Below are 13,321 nucleotides of genomic sequence, written 5' to 3'. Positions count from 1 at the left end.
GGCCAGTAGTTTTGGGGTTTGCTGGGGTCGGCGGAGGATTTTTTGAGTAGTGGTCTGACTTCGGCGTGTTTCCAGGCATCGGGAAATGTTGCTGTGTTGATTGAGGTGTTGAACAGGGTGGTGAGTTCCTGGCTGATCCTTTGGTTTCCAAGGTTGAAGATGAAGTATGGGTCTGTGGGAGCTCCAGAGTGGATGAATTTCATGGTGGAGGTGATACCCTGTGTGGAGTGGATGTCTCTGGTGGTCAGTATGTGGTTCGTGTCGATTGCGGTGGTGGCATATCTATCAAGGAAGTCCATAGGTGTGGGATGAGGTTCAAAGTGCTGTATGTGGTTGGGATCTTGTCTGGAAGAAGTGGTCAGGGTTGTCACACAGCTTCTGTAAGGATGTGATGTTGTTTTTGCTGGCAGCCAAGTTGTGGAATTCCTTAAAGATGTTTAAAGGTTCCTTGGTGTTGTTGGCCCTGGTTTCGATGCGTGTGGCAAGGGCTGTCTTCTTTGTTGTCCTCAGCGGGTGGTGGTACAGGTTGAGGGAGGTCTTGAAGGCTGCTCTGTTGGAGGTGTCCTTGCTGCGCACCATCTCCTTTACAGCTGTTTGCTGTCTCAATTCGCTGAGTTCTTGAATGTACCAGCTGGACTTTTTGGAGGACCTTCTCTGGATATTAATTTAATGGGGACAATGCTGTTGGCACATTTGGAGATCCAGGCGTTGAATTTTTTTACTCCCTGTTTGAGGTTGGTGGCGGTAGCAGGGTTCGAGGTGTTGAGGGTGTCTGCCCAGGTGTTCTTTGAGATTTTGTTCCACCTCTGGTTGGACGCTAGTCATCTTGGGGGTAGAGGTGCGGGGGCTGAATTATACCCACTCTTGCTCAGAGCTCAGTTATGATAACACCTGTCTCCCTCCATACTTTGTTCAGTTGTATATCAGAATATCAATAACAAAAATATAGGCCTTCATTACAACCTCGGCGGTCTTTTCAAAAGACCGCTGAGGCTGCGGGAGCCAGAATACCACCAGTGCTGGCGGTATTTCTGGCTCCCTATTACGACTTTTCCACTGGGCCAGCGGACGGTAACATTGTTACCGTCCGCTGGCCCAGCGTAAAAGTCACATCAACACTGCTACTGGCTCGTAATAGAGTATTAAATTTGGGCAGTGAAATGCGCGACTGGGCTATGCCTGGGGGCCCCTGCACTGCCCATGCCAAGTGCATGGGCAGTGCAGGGGCCCCCAGGGGCACCCCAAGTCCCCCTTACCGCCAGCATTTCCATGGCGGTGTTTACCGCCGTGGCTAGGCTGGCGGTCGGGGACTCATAATCCCCAGGGCAGCGGTGCTTGCACCGCTGCCCTGGGGATTATGACTGCCAGGCGGAAGTCTGGCGATATAGTGGAGGGGCAGGCAGTATGGCAGTGGCTATTGCCCCATGGTCATAATAGCTGGCGGAACACCGGCAGCCTGTTGGCGGTGTTACCGCCAGCTTACCGCTGGCCGCCAGGGTCATAATGAGGCCCATAGTCTTAAATATTGCAGCCAAAATATTGTTTACAAAAATATTGCTCCAAAGGGTGTAGATTTTCTGTTATTAACTGTATTAGAGCAATATTTTTGTAAACCATATTTATGACAGAATATTTAGAAGATTTTTAGACCATGATATTTTGGTACTCTCCACTTTGTTCTCTATAAAAGGATACTCACTCAGATATCTGCTCTTTGTAATCCAGTTACTGACTACAACTCACTCAGAACTCCTTTTAAATACAACAGGACAAATATAGGGCCTCATTTAGATTTGGAAGAGTTGGAGCACTATCTTAAATCAATGTTGCTTTCGGTCCTCTAAATTTGTTGGTCCACCTCTCTTAGATTCGGGGGAGGAGCCAGGTCTACACTGGCTGAGCCTGCACTCACTTGGCCAGTGTAAACTGTTCATCACGGGCCCGTCTACCAAGGGGCTGCCTAGTTTCAGTGATAGTCATCCTGACATATTGAGGGCAGGACAACCATCACTAATTTTCCCTGCCTATATACTCTAAGTGGCATGTGGGAGGATAGATGGGCAGAGAATGTGTTAAATGGCCCACAGGAGGGGTGGAAAATGCCCTGTGCATCAGGCCATTCGTTTTTTGTTCTGAGAAAACAAGTCCTGGGGTTTGTATTCTCTGAAAATCTAGCTTTGTACTGTGGGTCCAATAATCATAGTAACCGCTTGGCAAACCTTCAAAGCTATAAAGGGAGCCACTGAATTGATTGCTGCCTTCACATAGATCCACAAAAAGCATTAGGGAATCTATAGATAGAGCATGATGTAGCGAATAATTTAGTGATGTCCCTCATGTCACAGAAGTCCTCAATACATGACAATATATGCATTAAAGTAACCAAAGTGCTAAGAGTTTGAATGTAGGAAAATGTAATGAGAAATTATTTTAACTGTACATTCGTTTAAACTGGAGTTAGAAACCTTTGTGGTATTGCTTGTAAATAAAATGTTTACAGGATTTAATTGATATGATGTTATAATTTAGGCCTTAGATTAACCAAATATATTTAAATAATATTGAATTCCTAATGATTAATGGTTTAAATACATGTGCAAAAATAGAGAAATGCAGTTCTGCATTATACCAATTGAAATGCATTAACATAAATCTTTTAATTTAAAAGTAATATAACATGCATATTATTGAAGCATTATTAATGTTGAATTCATAACTTTGCATATTAAAAGTGTGTTTATTAAAATGTATTAAATAAATGTATTGCTTTAAATCACTTGCCTTAGCCTAAGGGAGGCCTGTTAGTCTTGTATTTCTTGACTGTGCAGGTAATGCTGATTCATTTTCATAACATGAGCTTTCTTTCCGACTTTGTTCCCATGAGAAGACTGCTTTGGTAACAGGCCCTGTTGTTTAGGCAGAGAGAGAAAGTGTTATAGAGTCCTTGAGTTTGGAACATCCTGAGTAAATGGACTAATAAATAATGCAAATGGAAGTCGATGTTAACAACCTTGAGTAGTGTGATCGATTATTATTGAATGATGCCCCATCAACATAATATGGACTGTCTTTCAGAGTAAATCATTTATTTTTTTAACTTTAATATACCGTTGACCAATTGGACTTAGGTCAGATTTCCGGAGTTCCTGAACCCTTGCTGATGAAGAATCCCTGAATGCTGAGCCCCTTAGAGAGGTATCTTCCGCTCTGCTTTGCCCCATTGAGATGCCCCACTGAGACTTTAAGATTTTCTCCCTAACCTCTTTCAAAAGACTTGATTGAGCTGCTGACATGCTGACACTTTCCCTTTTTACCTATCTTTTGCCCACTTTAGTTAGTACCTTTTTGCCTGAGATTTCCTTTTTCCAAATTATTTTTGCCCTTTTGGTTCTTTGTGTGTTTTGCCTGCATGTGTTCCACCCCACACATGTCAAATCTTAACTTCGCTATGGTAGAGTTTTCCCTGTGCTCAGCTGAAAATTATAACTTTAATGATTTAAAACTGACTGATGCTTGCTAAGCCTGAGCAAGAGTTACTTTCTATATCAAAACTGATTCTGGTAATGTTTTGAGTTTTTCTAGTTGAGTGTCTAATTCTATTGATGTTAGTACGCCTGAATCTATTTTGTCACCTTAGGCAAACCTTGGTGATTCTGTATCTTTATAAGTTTGTCTTGAGAATAATTTACATGACTTTGAGCTTGAGTTTGTAATAAATCCTGTAACTTTTTTCCTGACTTGAGTTTTCCTGATATGGCCAAATGAGTCATACTGTTTAACTTAATTGTCTGTATTGAAATTGAGATGTATGGTTCTACCACACCGTGTCACAGGTTCAAAAGGTCCATCGGCCTCAAGGATCATTAATTCCTGCAAAGGATAAAAAATGCTCTAGCAAGCATATAGTACTTTGCCCCATGACAGACCAGTGGACCATCGCCAGGGTCAAAACGAGGCCTCTCATTATTAGAAACAGCTGAAAATGTTACAGAGAACCTTTGCATTGTACCAAGACCATCTACAACACGGGGTGCTAGCCATAGGACAATACAACATGTGTAGGTCTCAATTAGGACAGGTCTGCAGACAACAGAATTTCAAAGAGGGGGGCATGATTGTTGTATCCCTGTAGCACTACATTTACTGTATTTACATTCTGAAACATAAGAAGAGAAATTAATGTATTCCACATTTCAAGCCCAGCGGCAAGGCCAAGAGTGACTGTAGGCTGCAAATTTAACAACTTAGTCAATAGACTAGTGATACTCGAATTTGGTTTTGGTCTGTTTCCTTTTACAATAACTGGGCAGTGCCAAAATGAGCAGAGGTCAGTGCGCTACGGCATCCCAAGGCTTCCTATTTTCCAAATATGGACAACATTTTCATAAGGCTGAGCTCTTAGAATAACTACCTCACAGTAATATGCATTATGATGAGTTTGTATTGAATCTGAGCTACCTCGTTGAGTAAAGAAGGGAAGGTTGGTACTTGGGAAAGCTTTATTGAATGGCCAAGACTACCTTTCATTGGATGAAGAATTCAGCCTGTCGTTTACCAGTGCAGGAGTCCCTGCTACCTTCCACCTTCCCATTCAGGAAACACGGCTGACTCTGAGTTGTAATTCATGTGTACTAATTGTTTTAATCAATTTTGCATTGAATGTCTGCTATTAATTATCTATAATTGGCAACTAGCAGATATCTAATACTTGTTGCGTGACCAAGTTCTATGTTAAACACTGTGATTTAAAAAAATAAAAGTTTCCCTTTTTACATACTAGAGTAGAGTCAAGCCCCTAAAAGTGTTTTGAGGTTAGTAGGCGCTATATTCCTGAAATTCTAATTACCGAAAAAGTAATTCTGAGCCCTGCGACTCAGATACAAACAAGATTTTGTGCTCATATCAGGATTCTGAGTAGTACGATGCACAGCTCAAATTTTCACCTTTTCATTGTGCCAGATAAAGCTTATTGCAAAATGAGAAGGAACTCAGATTGGAAAAGGGTTAAGCATGTGCTAATCAGGTTTGCAAACTCTGATATGACATATTGTGCTTCTTTCTGAGCAGATGAACTCAGAATGATGTGGAAATTACACACCAGGTGATTATCACTGCAAATAGCCTATTTTTCGCCCATGAGGGGTCCTTCAGGGACCCCCTCCATCTCTCCTGTAAGGTCAGCATACCTATATTCTGATCCCCTTTTGTCAGTTTTTAATTGCTTGTACCTTCCCGGGCCGATGCAAGAAACAAAATGGTGGCTGCAACTCTCACATTGCGGCCAGCCAATCTAGGCCTTCCTTTTACCCGGGATCCGCAGATCCACCACAATTGGATCTGCGAAGGATCTGCGTCCCTAGATAACTCTATTTTTTTCCTTTAATAACTCCAAAAGTACTGAACAGATTTACACCAAATCACAAAAACATCTTTCTGGACAAGATCCAGCTTTCTGCCAAATTTGGTGTAATTCCTTTCAGCGGTTTGGGCTGTAGTCTTGTTCAAAATCCCTGTGGGAAATTGCATGGGGAAAACACGTTTTGGGACCCCACTTTTTTTTTTACCCCCGCTTGACGAATCACCATGAAACTTTCAAGACAGCAGCTGAAGTGAGTGGCAATCTACTGTTGAAAAGTTCATGAAGATATGTCAAATGGCGCCAAACGCTTTGTCTATGGGAATTAAGTCCTAACTATAACTACCTACTGGTGACTATATACATCGAAAAAACAAAAGAGGAAAGCACTCCATAGCTGATATTACTGTTTATTTTTAGTTTCTAAACAGTCCAAATAGACAGTGTTTTTTACATTTATTTGAGCTAGTCTGACCTCCTGAACGCACCAGCAAAAAAGAGTGTGACCTAGCAGACCGTTTTGGAGATTTATATATATATATATATATATATATATATATTTTGCCAAAAGAATCCCGAAATACTGAGGCTCCAAATTGTGGCGGTCCGAAATATATCAAACATTTTCTTGTAACCACAAAAAAGGTCAGGACACTTCCAGTCAATTGTACAAAAAATTACTATCACACAGAGTCTTCCTCCCAACGCGTTTCAGCCATAGCCTTGTTCACGGATGGGGGAAGTAAGCACATTAACCCTTCAAATATCTAAATACAACAAAACTGAAAACAGACAAATCACATAAATCAAAACAAACTACTCCACAAAAGCAGCGGCCATGTTGGACTAGTATGTAGTCTATCACTATCTTAGATCACATAAAGCACTGGTAAATCTATTGTACCGTTTGTTTATATGCTTGATGCTTTTGTTCAAAACTGATTATGTGGCACTAATAAAAAAGAAGAATCATTACCATCCCAAAGTCATAATACACACGTTAATTTACATAAATAACATACTTAATTTTTACTGAGATAGATATATATTACTTCACAGTATCCCTCACATGCCAACAAGTTACACAAGCACCTTATTATTGCATATAACATAAATATACTTATACACGCCCACATTCCACTGCATTTGAGTCTATATTTAAATGTGCCCAATAAAACCCCACACTCCATATTCAAAAGCCCTGTGCAAAACCACAATAAATATATAATTGAATGCACAATCATATTAACATTAGCATACCTAAACTAATACCCAGAATTTCTATCCAAGATGACTACTCATCTCCTCACTGGAGTTCAATCTCCCAGAGGAGAGAGTAATAAATCTGATGATATATTTAGATTCCAAAGTTCGCAAGATTTTTTGTCTGTCACCACCCGGATGACAGATTTAACTTGATCACACACCAAATAGCTAAGTAGTTTTTCATTACCACAATGCTCTTCTTGGAAATGTCTTGCTACCAGATGATTACGATCATTATTCCGGATGGCTCTTATGTGTTCAAGGATTCTTTTTTTTGCCTTATGTATGGTACTCCCCACATATAACTTGTTACACTGACATTTCAAGCAATACACACAGAACTCAGTATTGCAATTGTAATGACCAAGAATCCTGTACTTATTGTGTCCATTGCCCCAGATAACATCAGAGCAAGTAGCACTGTATTTGCAAGCCTTGCATTGCTGACAGCAATAGAATCCTGAAACACAAGAACCATTCTGCATCCCATTGTTCGAACTAACCACCATGTTGTGACTTAAATTGTCACGTATAGATCTCCCTCTACGGAAGGTGATAGATGGCGAATCATGAACAAAATTCATCAGGTGAGGATCTGTCTACAAAATATGCTAGCTTTTGCTCAGAATTTGTCTCAACCTAAATGCTTGGCTTGAAAAAGTTGTGATAAATCTAATTTTTTGATCATTATCATTTGTCTTATACGAAGGATAAAGAAGATCCGATCTAGTTCTACATTCCACCTTCTTCCTTGCTATACTGATAATCTTGTCACTATAACCTCTTTCTGCAAGTCGTTGGCACATTACCGTGCATTCCTGTTGGTAACTATCATTAGTGCTACAAATTCGTTTGGCGCGTAATAGTTTGCCATATGGAATACTCCTGGTTAAATTAGGGGGATGAGCACTATTCGCATTTAACAAACTATTGCCCGCTGTTGCTTTCCTGTACAGTTTTGTTCTTACACAATCCTCATCAATACTCACTTCAACATCCAAAAACTGGATTGCTGTCTTACTATGTTGTTCACTCCTACACTTGTCCACTCACTCATAGACCCACTGATGCTCATACACTCACTCAGAGACTCGCTCAGACATTCACACACCCACTCACAAACCCACTCAAATACTCACACACTCACCCAATAAGCCAGTCAGATACTAATGCACCCGCTCAGAGACCCATTCTGACTCTCTCCCACCCACTCACAACCCCACTCAGACACTCATGCACCCACTCACACACCCACTCATACACTTTTGTACTCACAGACCCACTGATACTCATACATCCACTCAACAACCCGTTCAGGCACTCACACACCCACTCAGGGAGGCGGACACTCATGCACCGACTCACAGACCCACGGACACTTATACACCCACTGATAGACTCACTCACACACTCATACACCAACTCACATATCCACTCAGACACTCACACACCCAGTCACAGCATCAGGCACTCATGCAGCCACTTACAGACTCAATGAGACATGTACACCCACTCAAAAACCCACTGAGAGACTCGCACACTCACTTACGCACCCACTCAGACACTCATGCAGTCACTCAGAGACCCCATTAGACTTCCTCTAGGTATTGAGAAATGTATTTGGACATATGATAAGTGAAAGAAAGACATATGAAGAATAAGTTGGATGTTTTGCATTGAATGTGTGCCTTTGGTTTGCAATCTCACGACTCCAAATTTTTGATAAAAAAATCAGATTTTGTTTGAAGTTTAAATAGTGTTTGGGATGTAGAGTGGCACTAAGAAGAACCTTTGTGTTCATTATGTGTATATGATTAGTACACATAGGAGCAGATGCAGAGTTTCAAGTTGCTCAGAAAAACTCTTTTGCCTTCATCTGTGAAGTGGACACCATCTCTTCTAAATTTCTCATGCATGTCAAAGTGCAGGTTGTTATTGTAAATTGAGCCCATGTTATGGTCTCTGAGGAATGCTGCAACAGTTTTATTAACATGTTTCCTGGCTTTGTCTATCTGTGCACATAAGTCTGTTGATCAACTGCCTCTGGCATATGTCAGAGAACACAAAGGCAGTGTGAGGGAAAAGTTGCATCAATTGAACACGGGTATCCTACCCCAGTCAGTGTGCTGAGGCTATTACCACCAAAGTGCACAATCTGTAAGGTTTTCAACCAATGGAAGCAACTCCTGCCACTTTAATCCTCTCTGGCCAACCTAAGTAATATCCACATTAGGCAAACCCATGTCCCTGTTAATGCCACTCTTTCTAGCATATTCACTAGCTCAAAAAACATAGCTATGACATACAATCCACACTGTAACCATTTTGAAGGAGAGGAGCAGTAGCACACATGAGAAGGCTGCAGCTGAACGAGGAAGTTCTCAAAACATGAGGTGGTTAAAATGGAGAGAGCACTTGTTTAAAAAAAGCAAAAATTTCACTGGATTTTGGAAATTCATGGGCAGATAAAAATGTTAAGTTAGTCGACCTGTGAATGGCTCTGTTTTTTTCACAAACAAATAATGCCATTTTGGATATTCTTACATTCTCTAATAGTCAACCACACCTGCCACAGAACAAATTAAAGCTAGTCTGCTGCTGAGAAAATGTACTGTGAACTTTTGAACTATTGGTACATTGGAGTGTTCCAAAGGAGGTTGCTATGGCAGCTGAGCTGAAAGAGTGTGAGGGAAGGGCAGTTAGACAACTATACTTTTAATCTGTAATTAAGAGTGGTTTTGGTACAGTGGTCACTATTATTATTGTATTGTAAAGGTACCTGAAGAATACCCTAAAACCAATGATAACTATTTTTTTGCCCCCGTCCTGGAGTTGCGAGTCTGCCGCGACTCCATCTGCACACACAACCAAATTGGGCTTCTTTCCAAAACTACAGGGTAGGGTTAACAGTTAGTAATCATTCTGATGTGGGATAGGAAAAATAAAATATGAAACACAGTTTCTGGTTTGCTAAGTAGGACAGTATCACTGAGACCAAAGTTTAATAGGTTGCCATTGACGGTTCTTTGGTGTGAGAGTAGAGTTCCATTCTTATGCTGCTATTTCATGCATACAAAAAGAAAAGAGTTAAAGTGATATTGTGACAGTATTTTATCTACCAACAAAACCTATTTAGTAGTTATGTCAATTACAGTATATGTTTAAAACAAATCTGTATTCACAGCTGTGTCTGTAAAAACAAATTGATAAAAGTGTATATGATACAGAGAAAACTATAGGGCCTGATTTATGAAAAGTTAGCGCAGCCTTTGTGTCATTTTTTGATGCAAAAGCGACGCAAACGTACAAAATATAATTATTGAATTATACTTTGTAAGTTTACTCTGCTTTTGCGCCATTGTGTCTTGCAGCTACAGAGGTATTGATTCTTTTATTCATAGATGTAGTAATCTCTTTAGTATTTTAGAAAATGATTAGCCCTAGTAGATGTTAAACCATGCTTTCTGTGTAGTACGGCAGAGTTTATGTGCCCACTTAAGTTCCAAGTCGAGTTGGTATTTATAACCACTTTTAAAGACTTACAGTTCCTTTTTTGCCAGATATAAGTTATGTCTAAAGTAGGACGTATGTAGGTTATAGGGAGGATGGTATGTGCTTATAACATAATAGGTATACTTTGAAGTTGCAGCTTATCACTTCAGCATTTCCAATTCTATATTGTGTATTATAAGTCCAGTGTCTCACTTATAGTATGTGTCACAAACCTGTTCTTAAAAGGATACTCATACTCACACACTAAGTCAAAAAGATATTTAGGAAATTATGTATTTGAAAACATATTCACAGAGTACATCCAGGTATAGGGTCGTGCATACAGTATAACAGGCGGACACACAATCATGCATAGACTAACACACCCAGCCGTACAGGTGTACATACACTAACATCCCAAGGCACCTAATGACACTTATGCTGACATTCCCACACACACAGACACATACAGATACACCTCCATAAACATACTAATGTATAAAATACCACAGACAGGGATACACTGACGTATAGAGTAACATGCAAAGACACACACTCATGCATACAGTGACACACCTAGGTACACACTTAAGTATACACTGACAGCCAACTGCACACAAATGTATTCAGTGATACAATCCAGCACACACTGATGCATACACTGACAAATCCAGGTAACAATTGGTTACACTGATGAATACGCAGAAACATTTATGACACAGTCATACATACAATTGCATTCCCTAATATACAGGACTATATAGGCTGTACCCCAAAGTACACATTAATGCATTTAGTAAGACACCTAGGCACATAATGATAGATACACCAACCCAATCAGGTACACACTAACACAATAAGTGGCGCAGTCACTGTCACACTGATGCATACACTAACACATACAGACACATACTCACACATACAATGACACACCCAGGCAGACACTCATTGATAAGCTAACACACCCAGATGCATACATTGAGACACACAGACATTCACTTATGTAGACACTGAATCACCCAGGCAGACACTGGCAAATACAGTGACACCCCCAGGCACAGAATGATACATATGCTGACACTCCCTGCCAGATACAAATAGATACACTGTTATACCCAGGTACATACTGACATATCCTGATATAACCAGGCACACACTGTTGTATACACTGAGTTTGCAGCAATACACTGATACATACATTAAGACATCTAGGTACATATTCAAGAATATTCTGATACACTCAGTCACATACTGGTGCATAGACTAACAGAGCCAGTCACAAAGTAGGGCATACAGTGACACACCGAGGAATAGATGGATGCATATGCTGACACACCCTGTCTCATAGCTATGCATACACTACCATATAGAGAAACACAATAAGGCATGTGATAAAATGCACAGACATGCACTAATACATACAATGAGACATTGAAATACAGAATGATGCATACAGTGCAAAACGGAGTCAGACACTGATGTCCATGATAATAGAAGCATGCATACTCTGCTTTAAACATCACAAGTAATAGACGTAGAGTGACGACAATATAGTGATGTGACTGTTTGTATTAGAATTACATGTTTAAGATATAGAAGTGAACAGTATATATTGCAAATGTAATTTGTTATTTTTTTTTTATTTCAGACGTCTATTTGTATTAAAAATAGACATTTAAGATGCCGAAAAAACAAAAAGACAAAAGAAACTGAGGAAATCATACTACTGACTTGCAAAAGAGAAACAAAAGGGAGAACATGAGGAGAACGTGGTTAAAGAGAAAAGAGCTGCTGGTAAGAGAAGCAAAAAATGTCTTGAAGTTATATGTAGGAAATTGCAAAGTCTGTAAAATTAAGTAAATAAAAAGGAAAGGTTGAAATAAACAAACGAAGGACAAAAATCACTTCAGTAGTGAAACAAAAAGAACGTGTTGAGGCTGAGGTTGATAAGGTATTTGCCTTAAAGAGGAAGCTTTTTCATTTGATTCTCACTAGAATGACTACACTGAATAAAACAGTGCTGGATATGAAGAGATGCAGCCAAAGGAAAATATTTGTTAATAAAAGTAATTTTTGTAAAATGTTTAGTGGTGAATGGACGCATATCTCCAGAATTTCTTTTAATGAAGAGGGTTATTTGCAAGAGAGCACATTAGTGCATGCAGTTGATTCAACTGGTTAATGTTATGAGATGAAGGATAGTAGTCCCATTGAAAAAGATGAGATTGTTCCTAGAAATGTGGAAGAGGTGATAGCTGAAGAGGTTCAGGGAAGGTGTGGACAGGGCCCTGTTTACAAATGGAACTGTAGCTGTATTTGTAGTATTCAGCAACAATCTGTTGATTTGTTATAAACGTTTGTACGTGAGTTTCTATGCAAAGGTCTGAAGCAAACCATTTCAATTTTACAAGGATTAGATCCATTGAAAATGAATAAACCGCCAACAAAGACAGCCACTTTAACACTCCGACCGCCACGGCGGTACAAACAAACAGCGCGGCGGTCACCACCAACAGACAGGTGGGAGACAATGTACCGCCCACACTATTATGACAGGCCAATCCGCCACCTTTTCCGGGGCGGATTCACCGTGGATAAAAACACAGCGGAAACAGGAATCCCGAAGGGAAAACGCTCACCTCTACACAACCCACGAGGAACGAGGACACCATGGACCCGGAACTCCAAATTCTACCTGCAATAGTCTTCCTGCTCCTCTACTAGGAGCACGAACGTCGGCGGCTAAGACCATGGTGAGTACTGCACCTACGACACAGGGTAGGCAAAAAACAGTGACATTCACACGCAACACCCCCACCCTCACCCACTACAACACACACACACTAATGCATATCAATACATCACAGTTACACCCCTCAAAACCCCCGGAAGAATGCAAAGACAATAGAAAATGAGTGTAACCATTGTCATATATTAAAAGCAAGTAGGCCGAAATATATATATACACCATGTACATAATATATACCAAGCATAATAGTCCAGGTAGTGCTCTAAGAAAGTCTGTGGAACACTGGGACCACACGGTATGGGCGAGGCCCACACAAGATCCCCGACCATGACGGAGAGAACACTGCAGGGGCATCATAGAGCAACTAAACAGGCACCTCAGGGGGAGGGAAAGGGGGGCACCTCAGCCGCTTGAGTGCAGGACGCCAAATCCACGAGGGGGCCACATGCCCACTGTTC

The 13,321-nt window shown here is 40.6% G+C and overlaps 1 long non-coding RNA gene across 1 annotated transcript in view; it reads right to left on the bottom strand.

The window, feature by feature from the left end:
• Window positions 1-2,780: 2,780 nt before the first annotated feature.
• The window catches only part of LOC138273714 (uncharacterized), a 259,805-nt gene continuing 249,264 nt past the window's right edge, over window positions 2,781-13,321 (bottom strand). The window contains exon 3 of the long non-coding RNA XR_011200293.1: window positions 2,781-2,906. This is a non-coding gene — a long non-coding RNA (uncharacterized lncRNA). The remainder of the gene's footprint in view (window positions 2,907-13,321) is intronic.

Source organism: Pleurodeles waltl, chromosome 2_2, assembly GCF_031143425.1.
Source record: "Pleurodeles waltl isolate 20211129_DDA chromosome 2_2, aPleWal1.hap1.20221129, whole genome shotgun sequence".
NCBI classification, from domain to species: Eukaryota; Metazoa; Chordata; class Amphibia; order Caudata; family Salamandridae; genus Pleurodeles; species Pleurodeles waltl.
The sequence above is the reverse complement of the archived record's forward strand: the minus strand, read 5'-3'. Positions and strand labels throughout refer to the sequence as shown.